The following is a 13,923-nucleotide window of genomic DNA, read 5'->3' as shown; positions in this document are numbered from 1 at the left end:
GTTGACTACTGGATGCAAAAGGCCTAGATTTTGTCCTCTCCTGGCTTTTGACATGTCTTCCTCTCTAAGATTAATCATTTCTAGCTTTTGATTTAAAGTGAGAAATGTGTGACTCTTCCTTTCACTTGAACATTTAGAGACCATGGTAGGGTTATTAATTGGTTACATTTCAACTTCACTTTGTCTTAGGGCATAGCGAGGCCCAAGGAAAGGTAAAGAGATGGGGAATGGAAGAATACACACACATTTATTGATTAAGTTCACTCTCTTATGTGCATGTGGGTGTGGCTTTCTAAAGCAATTACAATAGTAACGCCAGAGATCGATGATCCCAGATGACCATAACAAATATAGTAATAATGAAAACATTTGAAATAATGGGAGAATTACCAAACTGACACACAGAGACATGAAATGAGCAAACGCTGTGGGAAAAACGGTGCCAATAGACTTGCTCAACACAGGGCTTCCTCAAACCTTAGATTCATAGAAAAAACAATATTTGTGAAGTGCAATAAAGTATGTCTGTATACTCCTGTATATTCCAAAGTTCTGTTCCAGATGGAGGGTGGAAGATAAGTGTTCTGTATTTTTTATTCTAACTGAACTTATTTGTGATTTCTATTAACTTGCTCCTCACATAACTTAGACCTGGGAAGATTTTGATTGCAGATCCCCTCCTCAGGGACCTTAAATCAAACTGTGTTGCCTCTGGGCCTGTTGACAGAATTGGGGTTTGTGCAATAGCTGGGCAAAAGGAAGGGATAGGCGCAAAAGAGAGATTTGAGGGCTTTTGGTTGGTTTACCTTTTATTTTTTATTGTTATGTTAATCACCATACATTACATCATTAGTTTTTGATGTAGTGTTCCATGATTCATTGTGTGCATATAACACCCAGTGCTCCATTCAGTACGTGCCCTCTTTAATACCCATCACCAGGCTAACGCATCCCCCCACCCCCTACCCCCTAGAACCCTCAGTTTATTTCTCAGACTCCATAGTCTCTCATGGTTTGTCTCCCCCTCCGATTCCCCCTTCATTTTTCCCTTCCTACTATCTTCTTTTTTTTTTTTAACATATAATGTATTATTTGTTTCAGAGGTACAGGTCTGTGATTCAACAGTCTTTTTAAAGCTTTAAAATTCAGGGTATTTATGTCCCGTGCACTACACATTAGTCTTTGTTAGATTTTTCTAACTTTAAGTTAGAAAACTTACTGAAGTATGTTGAAACTATTTTTAAGCCAAAAAAGGAGTTACAGCCTCATGAGAGAGAGTATTTTATGAATAGTATGTGAAGATCATAATGTAAAAAGACTGTGATATTTGGGACTAATAAATTTTAGGAAGTGTGCTCTGTTTCAGGCGAAGAAGGAGCTTTCAGATCAAGTGAAAAACACATACTAAGTATACAAAATCCATTTTGGGGCATCTTTCTAGACAAACGTAGGGATGCCCTCTTGTGTTTGGTTTTCCATGGTAAAATACATTTAAGAAAATGGTCATTTCTTAACCTAGTTTTAGATATGCTCTTATTTTATGAAAGTAGAAAAATTACTTAATATTTATTAGGTGTCTCTAAGACATTATTAGTTGCTTAAAATACAATTTCTGTCTTCTAAGAAATCATTTTCCTGTGATTAGAACTCTTACTTTTTTCTTTCTTTGATTTCACATTAACATTGTGAAAAATACTCCGTTGAGCAATTTATGTTGGAATTCAATCACTTTCTTTTTCTCAAAATAATGGATATAGCTGTGGACAAAAAAAAAAAATGTGCCTGTGAAATATCTTATAGATTCAAAAGTGCTTTCACATAAAAATTTCCCTTGTTTCTCAAAAATAATCTTGTGAAGTGTGTAAGTTAAGAAGTGTACACCCCTATCTCTGAGATGAGAAAACCAAAGCCCTGATCTTCAGGAACTACTAGGAAGCTTACAGCAAGTCTGATAGAGAAGTTGGATCCGAATCTGGCCCCAGACCTTGACACGCTAAAGGCTGAGCTTGACCTATGAGGCTTGACAATGAGTATTTTCTGAATCTACTTTTTGTGACCCATGACCTGCCACATGATCTTCATCTATAGAACAGAATACTTGAAATAGTAACCAACATAGAAAACTCTAGACATCATATGTAACATACATATCACATATATATACATCATGTATGTATTACAATACACATGTGCATATGTATTTGTGAGCAAAAGCATGCATGTGTATTACTTTATCTCTGGAAGTTGCCATTTATTTAAATTTAAACTTTCGGTCACCTGGATGGCTCCGTTGGTTAAGCATCTGCCTTCAGCTCAGGTCATGATCCCAGGACCCTAGGATTGAGTCCCATATTGGGCTCCCTGCTCAGCAGGCTTTTGACATGTCCAGCAGGGAGTCTGCTCCTCCCTCTCCTGCTGCCTCTCCCCCTGCTTGTGCTCTGCTTTCTCTTGCTCATTCTCTCTTTCAAATAAATAAGATCTTTAAAAAAGAATAAATTTAAACTGTCAAGTTTTTCTAAAGAAAAGTTCCGATAAAGAGAAAATAGCAAAATGTTTAATGTTTAAATACAATTAAATACTAAAAATACTTAGCTTTTTCAGCCTTCCTGAATTAGGAAACATCTAGAGTCCAAATATCAACAACTTCTGTCATCTTAGTATCCTAACAAATGCTAGCAAGATTTACAAAAAAAGGAAGATTGCTATGAAGACATATTGCTCATTGCTACATTATGAAAATCTTCATCTGATTTGGTCCTACATCAAAGAACGTTTGTAATTCAACAGAATGTTTCCAAGTGCTATCTTACATGCTGAAATGGAATGAATGCTCTTTTTTTGTTTTATGAAATGGCATTTTTTTTATCCTATGACATGGTTGTTCTTTCCATTTTTTTAATGCGATGCCTTTTGTGATTCTGGAACAATAGATCTGGTCAACTGGTCAGTCTCTGAGTCTAAGACCAGACTGGTATGGATAAGAGAAGAAAATGTAAAAGAGCTTACAAACAGAGAGAGAAGAACATAAATGTTGACAGCCGTGGGGAGATGACATTGGAACCCTCATGGAAAGCTAGTTCATGGTCATTTGGAGGGCAGTATATGTGTTCTTTTGGTTGATGACTCAGCACAGATTTCACTTCATAGGAAACACTTTCAATAGACCTTTAAGGCAAGACACAGATTAAAAATCTCATTTTTCACCAACTATAGCTTTGTGGGTTGTCTGCCTGCTTCTATGACTCAGAAACACCTGCACTGTGAGGGCTGCTGCTCCTTCCTGGCTGCCGAGAGCTCATTCCCCAGACGGTGGGGGATGGTGGACAGCATCCACATACTCTCCCAGAGAAGTCAGGGTGCTACCTTTGTAGCTTTCTGGCTCGAATAGCTTTTGTGTTTTCTGTTGTATATCTGGTTGGGACATGTTTCCTTCGTTTTGTGTTGGTGGTTGTGATAGACTTTTAATCTAGTCTGAATGAACCCTTTGTCTCTTCTCTGCTAGACAGTGTAATAGGTAAGATATTTATTTGTTGATTTAAAAAAAATAATTAGATGAGGTCATGAGATCCATGAAGTTTGTGCTTATCAAGGCATGAAATGTGACCACATAGATAATTCACCCTCGTTCTGTCCCACGAGGCTAATTCAGGTCACCTCACTGGGTGGGGTCATTAGAGGTAAGGAGTGTGCATCATGACATAGTGCATTCCAAGCAACCCACCTCCACCCACTGGGATGGTAGGAGAGCATCGCTTAGGGGATGTGCTATAATATATAGCAAGTCTCATGCTACTTCCTGAACCCAAATGGAAAAAGTGAATTTATCTTTATGGACTCTTGCTGCAGGCCCCCTTTATTCTATTATTTTTCCATTTCTGGCTCAGGCTAGTAAATAGGGATGATGGGGGAAGAAAGATGAGCTATACATGTATGTGTGTGAAGCTACAAGAGTGTGTTTCTGCCTGTCTGTGTGTTGTGTGTGTATGACAGAGACAGAGAACTGTCTAGAAAAAAATTCTTGTCAGAAGACTAATGTTGACATTATTTACAACTTTTCAGAATAGATTATATATAACTGTGAATTGCCATCTGAACCCATCTAATAAAAAAAGAATAAATAAATAAGCCTGTTTATTTCATCTGTTTTTATTCTTACTGCCTAGACACTGTTTCACATGGTTTCAAATAGGCCATGTCAATGCTTTTGGAAACCATGTCTAAAAATATACCTATACCTAAACAGCAAGTTTTGGTTTCACAAAACATTGCACAAATATATACAGAGTGATGTTTTACATATTTTTAAGCATTCATTTGTATATTATATGGAAAGTAACAGAATTCTATTTTTGGATATTAACACAGGGTGTGTGTGTGTGTGTGTGTGTGTGTGTGTACAAGTGTAACACTGATTTCCCCTTAAAATGCTCACAGCTCTTCCTTTTAACTTAATCAGTCTGGCAGGCTGATAAGGAAACTAATAAACAGAGTCACAAATAATTTCTGGAAGGTCAGAGAAGGGAGAGCATTAAAAATCTTTTAAATAACTATCTAACTAAATAGTAACAGCAATTAAAAAACAAACCATAAAGTACAGGTAGAAATCTTTGACTTTGAAAATTTTCCAGTTGGTAAACTCTGGAACCTGAGCAGTGAATAGCAGTTTGCTCAAGATGAATTGTCACATTTACCTATTTTCAATGCCCATGTGGCTTTGTCTTTTACTCTAGCTGCCCCTTAGGCCATCCTGCTAGGAGACTCTGGGCCCTGGATTCCAACAGGATTGGCTACAAAATTTGGAGAATCCAGTGTGAAGTGAAAATGAGAAACATTTATTGAAACTCACTGAAAAATTATGAAGTTCAAGATGACAATGGCAGAACATTAAGCCAAGCACAGAATCTTTGTTAGTGTGGGGTCATGTATGACTATATGGGTCGCATGCTCATTAAGCTGGCCTGGCTGGGAAGTTTTTACTGTTTTTCCACTGGATTGTGTTCTAGTTAACTCCTTGACTCTTTTCTTCATCGTTGGTGACAACCCATACCTCATGCTTGTTAATATCCCTTGAATACTACTCTGCTTCACTTTCTGTGGGTAGCTTTAGATCAATGTCCACAGCAAGTCTATTTGGTCTCCCAAGATCCTACCCTAATTCAAGTTCTGATAGGCCAGCCCACCAACACTCTCTCCCTTACCCATTCCAACAGGAACAAAATAAATGTCTTTGTTTATATATGTTTTGCCATATCTGTTAATCAAGTTCTAGCTAAATGCAAATTATGAAGGAAGTAGAAGAGCCTAGAGTCCAAAAAAACCCCACAAAACCATATAGATTGCTTTAGCTGTTTGAATTTACCCAAATCCTACTTTAAGTAAAAATATTTTAGTCAATTCAATGATCTCAACCTGAAAAAGGGTTATCAAGCAGATACCAGTTTGGATATTTCTTTTCATTAATTTGAGATGAAAATGGTATACACTGAGTACTTAATATATGTTGGAAACCTTTATACTCTATCTTGTTGAATCCTCATAACAATCCTGTGAGGGAAATTTTCATATTTTCCATCAGTCCAGAACAGTATAATATGGAGCTGATGGATCATTCCACTGTTGACAACAAAACCAAATTTCTGGGGATGCTCCTATTGGACAGTGCTGGATGAATGGTTAGACTCTCCTTCTAAACCCCATTTTCTCCTCAGTGATGGGAATTTTGCCACCACTCAGTGACGCCAGGTTTGCTGCCCCTTCTGTCATGTCAGCTCCTTCTGTTCTTTCTATCTTGACCTCCATGCCCCAGGTGAGGCACCTTGAGATGGTCCACTTCATAGCTTAGTCTGAGTCTGCTTGGAATCACATTGCCTGGGGTAGACTCTATTGAGTCTATGTAGGAGGCTGTGTAGGAATCAAATTCCATGATCTTTAAACGTGGGAACATCTGTAGGAATCACTCTCCTCCCTATCCTACAGCTGAATTTCCTTTGGCCTCTTAGAATCTCTGTATTCTGAGGCATAAGGGTACTAATGGCACTGTCCTTTCTAGCAGGAAAGGGTAGGTCACTCTTCCTGCTTCTTTCCTCCTCGCTTCTCCAGGGGGGAGATTCACACCATCTCCCCACTGTGTTGTCCACAACCTCAACTATAAATTCCTGCATTCCCATAGCTAATAGCCAGATTACCCCCATTGGCACAGCAGATTTGGTTCCTCTCTTTTGGAGATCCCTTTGCCATGTTGACAAATGCTCAAGGTGATGTAGATCTTAAGCTGAGGGCCTAGAATATGTCTGTGGCTGTGTCCAATGTTCAATTTCTCCATAGTGTTTTTCAGTTAAAGGTATAAAGAATGTGGCAGACAGACTTTAAGATGGCCTCAGAGGTCCCTATGGTCTGATGTTGACACCTTGTATAATCCCCTCTTCCAGAGTGTAGTTAGGGCCTGGGACCTGCTTCTAGTCTAATAAAATATGGTAAAGATGATGGAAAGTCACCCTCTTGATTGCCAAACATTTTACATTTTGTAAGATTCCATCCAGGTAGCTGACTGGCTCTAAGGTTTCTATTAATCAGGACTCTTCAGAGAAAAAATAAAGATATACATAAATATATATAAATATGTTTATATTTTATTAAATTATTAAATTATCCATATTAAATATCCCTATTTATATTTGAATATTTCATATCCTTATTAAATTATAAGGAATTGACTTGTACAATTATGGAGGCTGGCGAGTCTGAATCTGCAGCTTGGGCTAGCAGGCTGGAGACCCAGGAGAGCCTCTGATACATGTAAAGTCAGAAGGCAGTCTGCTGGAAAATTTCATCTTGTTCCAAGAGGCCAGTCTTGTTCTATTCAGACCTTCCTCTGATTGGGCAAGACCCACTCATATCATGGAGGACCATCTGCTTTATCCAAAGATCAGAGATTTAAATATTAATGTCATCCAAAAACACTACCCAAGTTGAAACATGAAATTAACCATCACCCTCTTCTATGCTCACTTTGAAGAATTAAGCTGCTCTGAGTCCTACAGCCACAAGAAAATTAGTTCTGCCCACAACCTCAGTGACTTTCAAGTGGATCCTTTCCTACTTGAGTCTCCAGATGAGAACCCAAACCTGGCCAGCATCTTGGCTGTGGCCTTTCAAGGGACCTGATTAAGCCATGCCTGCACTCCTGGCCCACAGAAACAGATAATAGATGTGTGTTCTTTTAAGCAACTAAATCTGTAGTAAATTGCTACTCAGCACAGAAAATACAGCACAGAATACAATTTGGTAGTCAAAGAATCCACCTTCTCCACTAGAAATGATCTTAATATTCTTGTTTATCAAAACTGTATATCCATTGGTCTCATACGACCCATAGTACATTATTATTAGTACAGTCAATGCTTTTCTTTTGTCAGTTTTGCTCAGCTGAAAATATAACCATAATGTCATGGTTCTCAATGTAACATTAATAAAACCCATACATTAGTGTTTGACTGTGTATTTTCTACTTTCCCCAACCACAACATGGAGCAAAAAATGAGGAAAACTCACATATGGTGGTACAGAAGTCAATCCGATGATTGGGAAATCTTTCTTATCTTTGTGCTGGTAATTAGAGGGCTGAACCAGATAGCCCTGCATATCTATTCTCTAGAATCTGATGACTCCTTGAACAAACATTTATTTATATCATCATCCTGTACCACAGAAAATCAATTCATTCTGAATGTCAATACCAGGCAAGTATAATATACAATATTATATATCTTTGTGTTAAAAGGGTGGGGTTAGACCAAGTGGTACTGTAGAAACTTGTAACCCTACTATGGAGAAGAACACCACCACCCTTGGGAAATGCTGCTCTCTGATCCTTGGCTCAACAGAGTTCTTTGAGGTATTCTGAAGCCTTATGTCATTGCACTCTGCCAAACTTGCCAACTAAGAACATTGGATTACCCTACTGATAAGACATGTAGATCTTATTTGGTTGCTATGATCCTAAAACTCTGGGCACATATCTGCACAGTAACTTGTTGACATTCATTATCTTAGATAAGTCCAATCTAGCAGCTTGTTTATGCATTCAATCCATGGATCAGTTCTACTGCTTTTGAAATAGAACTTGTCTGTGAGTCTGCCTTTGTTAAATTTTGCCAAAATTCAGGTAATAGGAGGGCCTGATCTCCTCCAGTCTGTGCCTTTAACTATGCAGACTCATTCGTGCACCATGAAGCAAGGGTCCTGTGACACTCCCATAAGTGTGTACTATTGATCTTCCTTCTGGCCTTTCCCAAGAGCCCAGCAATTATGTATCAGGGTGAACATACAGCAGTGAGGGGAAACACCCATACCTTTTGGTGATTGTTAGACCTTAGTTAATGCCAATCTCTATAGACCCAGCCACCATCATAAGTCCACCAATTAGAGTTGGAGTTTATAGGTATACCCAAATCTATATTACAGTGGGACCAGGAACTTCCTTAATTTGTTCATTGCATCCCACAGGATGAGGAACCCAGATTGTAAATGCATAGCTGAAAATAAAATCCCTAGACCCCATTGTCTTCCAGAAACATGGATCAAGAGCCATTATAGTGGGAGAGCTCACAGAATTCTGTTTCTCTCACGAGACGAATAAAGCAAAACAATACTACATTCTTTATAGACTTGAGAGATGAAGCTGTGATAATTCCTGTACATCCTCATTTAACTTGCCTGGATAGCATGCACAGTTGGGAGATGTGACTTGCAGAATGAAAGTAGATTTACCTGAAATGAAATTAGATAGTGACTTCAATGGCAATAGAAACCCAGATTTGATCCTTTTACTGTAGTAATTCAACACAGCTGCAAATCACTGCCACATAATCATTGTTTCTTGTATCATCATTGAAGACCACCAGAGCAATTTCTTTTCATTTGTCAGTGGCAGCAATGCATCTTCACTATTCTGGTTAGGACTACATCCATTCTCTGACTCTCTGCTACTGTTTATTTCTCAAGGACCTATTGTTTCATCATCTCACAGGATACAGGCTGGTTCACGCTACCAATGAAGGTGAGCCAATAATACCTGGTGAGCAAGAAATAGTAGGCACCGTTGGTTCCTCGGTAAGGCAAATGTGAGTCAGCATAGAATTTTACAAAAACTCAGATGTCTGTCACTTTGGGAAGTTTTAGAAGGTCCAGGGGGCTGGAGAAGATAAAAGTATCTCAACACAATGTGAAATAGAATTTATTCTACCTTGTACCTCTTTCCTCTGAGAAAGAGACATAAAGCTTTTTATGCTTCTTTAGATTTTGGAGGCAAATGATTTTGTGTGAGATGTTTTGACCCATTTACCAAAAATCCTGTGAGAATGGCAGCTTTGAATTGGAGTTCAGATGAAGAAAAGACTTTCCAGCTGGTCCAGGCTAGAGTGCAAGCTGTTCTGCCATTTGGGCTTCATAACCAAGCAAATAAATTGTATTCAAAGTATCCATGGCAGCTGAGAAGTCTTTATGGAGCCTCTGACAAACCTGGATAGGAGACCCACTGTGCAGAACCCTGAGGATTTGGGGGAATTGATACTCTTTTCTTTTTTTTTTTTAAGATTTTATTTATTTATTAGAGAGAGAGAGAACATGAGCAGGGGGAGGGGAAGAGGGAGAGGGAGAAGCAGACTCCCTGATGATCAGGGAGCCTGATGTGGGGCTCTATCCAGGACCCCAGGATCATGACCTGAGCCGAAGGCAGAAACTTAACCAACTGAGCCACCCAGGTGCCCCGATGCTCTTTTCTGCAAACAAATTCAATCTCTCTCTTTATCTCTCTCTCTCGATTTCTCTCATACACACACACACACACACACACACAGATCTGAAACAGTTCCTGGCTCACTACTGAATCCTGGAAGAGTCTGAATTCCTGACCATGAGATAGTACATGATCATGTGACCTGTGATGCCTGTCATGAATTAGCTCTTCTCTGATCCTCTAAATCATAAATTTGAGTGTGAATATAATAGTACTGCATCATCGGGCCCTGGGTGGCTCAGTTGGTTAAGCGACTGCCTTCGGCTCAGGTCATGATCCTGGAGTCCCTGGATCGAGTCCCGCATCGGGCTCCCTGCTTGGCAGGGAGTCTGCTTCTCCCTCTGACCCTCCTCCCTCTTGTGCTCTCTCTCTCTCTCACTCTCTCTCTCAAATAAATAAATAAATAAAATCTTTAAAAAAAATAGTACTGCATCATCAAGGAAAACAGTTATAAACAAGATCAGGATAAAGCCAGTTCTAAAGGCACAAGTCATTTTTTTAATTTTTTTATTTTAGAGAGAGAGAGAACATGCATGTGTGCAATCACGGGGTGTGGGGGACAGAGGGAGAGGGAGAGAGAGAATCTTAAGCAGGCTCTACGCCTAGCACGGAGCCCGACTTGGACCTCAATATCAGGACCCTGAGATCATGACCTGAGCCTGAGTCAAAATCAAGAGTTGGACGCTTAACTGACTGAGTCACCCAGGTGCCCCAGAGCACAAGTAATTTTTATGAGCATCTGGCTCATCTTTCCGGGTCTCCGACATCTACTGCTATACTATGTCTCCCTTATTCCACATATATGGCTTAATGATGAGTTCTCCATGACCAATTGATAGAGGAAGAAAAACACTAAATCTGGTTTATAAAGAGTTCAAAACTAAGGAAGACATGGAGTTCCATAGGGTCACAGATATTCTTGAGGACGGAGCGTGAGTAGAACAAAACATTTATCTCTCTGAATACTTTAAATGAAGGGAAAAATGGTGAGAATTATGTATCTATACTGATTCATGGGCAGTGACTAACATTTTGACTGGATTGTTGGGGATTTGGAAGGAAAGAATGACTGTATTGGTTACAAAGACATCTGACACATAGGTGGATATAGACTTTTAAGAATATTCCTGAGGAAGAATATTATGTCTCATGCAAACACTCCACACAGGGCTGACTGCATAGGATCTTCTCAGTGAAGTGCTGTATAAGATGATCTGTTCTGAGGATGTACATTAGTCCCTTTCTAAGCCAGCCAGTACCTGCTCAATGAGCTTATGAACAAAATGGTGATAATGCCAGAGCCAGAGGTTATGGGTACAACAACATGAATTTTTCCTTCACAAAGCGGATCTAACTACCACCAGCTCTGACTGCCCAAATGGCCAATAGCAAAGACCAGTGTTGATTTTCAAAATTGGCACCATAACAAATTGGAGGCAGCCAGCTAGCCAGCAGAAGCTTGATTACATTGGATATTTTCCATTATGGAAAGAGCTTCAGTTTGCTCTCACATGAACAGAGACTCACTCCGGATGTGGATTTACCTCCCCCACTCACTATACTTCTTTCATTGCCACTGTCTGTTGATTTAGTCAATGCCTCATTTATCAACGTATTGGCTCAGCTCACCTAATAATGCACCTGGTCGACATACGTTTTACAACAAAGGACCAAGTCAATGGACTTATACCTGTGGGATTTTTGTACCTATCACTCAGAAGCAACTGGCTGGATGAAATTGAATGACATTGCAAAACTCAATATAAAACACATATAAAGTCACTCTAATAATAAAAATTTCTAACCCTATACAGATGCCAAGAGGATCTCCTCCCATTGTCAAACTCCAAAACAGACATTTAAAAGTTTAAATCTCACTCTTCCCAATTAAAACTCGAGAATGGTAAAATCCAAAGTCAAAGATTTTTAGTTTCACAAGTGAAATTTCAGAGTTCAAAATTTTCAGTTTAAAGACTAATAATTATCCTCTCAAATTTCTTATTTTCTTTAGTGTCAGGGAGGACAGTTCTTTTAGCCTGAATGGTGGTGAAGTACTCTCATCAGCCTGAGCTCTTTCTTGGTGGAATATGTGCAATCATTTCCAGAGCCTCACAGCTTGGAGTCATATCATGCCATATACCCCATGGGCCTTGTTTATAAAGAATTTAATGATTTAATAAGAAATGCAATATTATCTCAACACTAACCCCACACCAACAGAGTTTAGAGAAAAAGCCATCCTTAAACTCTGTTATCACCTTAGCCCAAATTATCTTCATAGGATTCAATGCTTAGTGTTATCAAAAACCATAGCAGGCACACAAAGTGTCAAAGAGAAGAAGAAAACCATATTGACTCCAGCCACAATGGGATGCCAGCTGGTCAAGAAGACAAAACCTGAGAACTTACATTCAAGAGGGAAAACATTCTCCTAGCTTAAAATTAATTCATGGGACCTTTACCAATTTTGTGTAATTTTGCGCATATTTGCCAGGTCTTGGGGGAAAACTCTTGGTGCATGTTGTATCTCTTTCAGAGTCACGTTTGATCCATTGCACTCTTTTGGCCAAGAATAGAAATATGCCCTGGTGGCCACCTTTGTCGCCAGTTCCACATTTTCTCTCCAGCATACATGTTCAGTCTAGGACCCTATGTCTTATTCCACTGCCTCTTTACAAGAAATTGGTTAGACCTGAGAAACCTGACTCTTAAGGACATTTTCTTCTGTGGGTGCATTGGTCAATCCCAAGTCCATCCTAGACCATGTAACTAGAGCTGTGGACAAACCACATGAATCAAAGGACAGTCTCCTCAGTCATTGACACAAATCCAGAATTTGGGGCAGCAAATACATCTGTACCACTGCCTACCCAGGCCCAGCCCAACAATATAAAGCTAGCATATTGCCTGAACACTATAACACACTGAAATCATGTGCCTTGCAATTTTCAAGATCCACATATTACTCCACTCAACATCTAAAAATCTTATAGAGTATTTTCTACCTACAATTACATTCATGCTGCAGCTGTCCTGTGAACTGAATCAAACAACCAGCAGCTGGACTTTGAAGCAAATCCTATTTGCTAAAGGCTCCCCTTACTTTCTCCAGACCCTGAATGCAGGAGTGCACTGAAGCCTCTCTCAGGCCTACCTTTGCTCATCAGATCATTTGTTTCCTTGATGAGGCCTAATCTTTGTAGAAATCTTAGCCTTTATAGAAGTCACTTCATTATTTTCTTTACGTGCATGCATACATGCAAATACCCCACCTCCAGTACCACCGCCACCACCTCCACCACCTCCTACCTCCACCACCTCCTCCTCCTACCTCTACCACCTCCACCACCACCCCCACCTTCTACCTCCTACCTCCACCACTTCCACCACCTCCTACCTCCACCTCCACCTCCTCCACCTCCACCACTTCCACGACCTCCTACATTCACCACCTCCACCTCCTACCTCCACCTACCTCCACCATCCCCACTCCTTCCACCTCCACCACCTCCACCACCTCCATTACCACCACCACCTCCACCTCTGTCACCACCACCAATAACCGTTTTGAAAAACCAAAATGAACAACTCATAGAATTCAAGGCAGGATCTCTATCTTCTAAATTGCTAAATAAAATAACAATTACAAGAGAGTTTACATAGTAAAAGCAAATGGACCAAGACAACAAGAACAAATTAAACAAAATAAAGTATAAAACAAAGTAAACAAAACAAGGAAGTATAAGACAAATGGTAGAAGTAAAGTCAATCATACTTTGATTTTGATAGTAAATTTTCACTGTGAAATATATTGCCCATTAAAAGGAGTAAAATTTGATAATTAAATTAAATGCTTTTTAAATTAAGTTTATTATAAATTACACACATAATTTAGAAATAAAATAAAAAGCAAAATCTTTACCAGGAAAACACTAACAAAGGAAAGCGCAAGTGGAAATTATAATATCAGACAAAATATTTTAAGTTAAAAGTCATTAAAGGAATAAAGTAAATCATTTCATGTTGTCAAAAAGGTTAAATCTGTAATGAAAACATTATAGTAAAAAATCTTTTATGTACCAACTAGGAAAACATGATATGATATGCAAACAACACTAACTGATAAT

Source organism: Mirounga leonina, unplaced genomic scaffold (genome assembly GCF_011800145.1).
Source record: "Mirounga leonina isolate KUSES-001 unplaced genomic scaffold, KU_Mleo_1.0 Mir_172, whole genome shotgun sequence".
In the NCBI taxonomy this organism is placed as follows: domain Eukaryota; kingdom Metazoa; phylum Chordata; class Mammalia; order Carnivora; family Phocidae; genus Mirounga; species Mirounga leonina.
The sequence above is the reverse complement of the archived record's forward strand: the minus strand, read 5'-3'. Positions refer to the sequence as shown.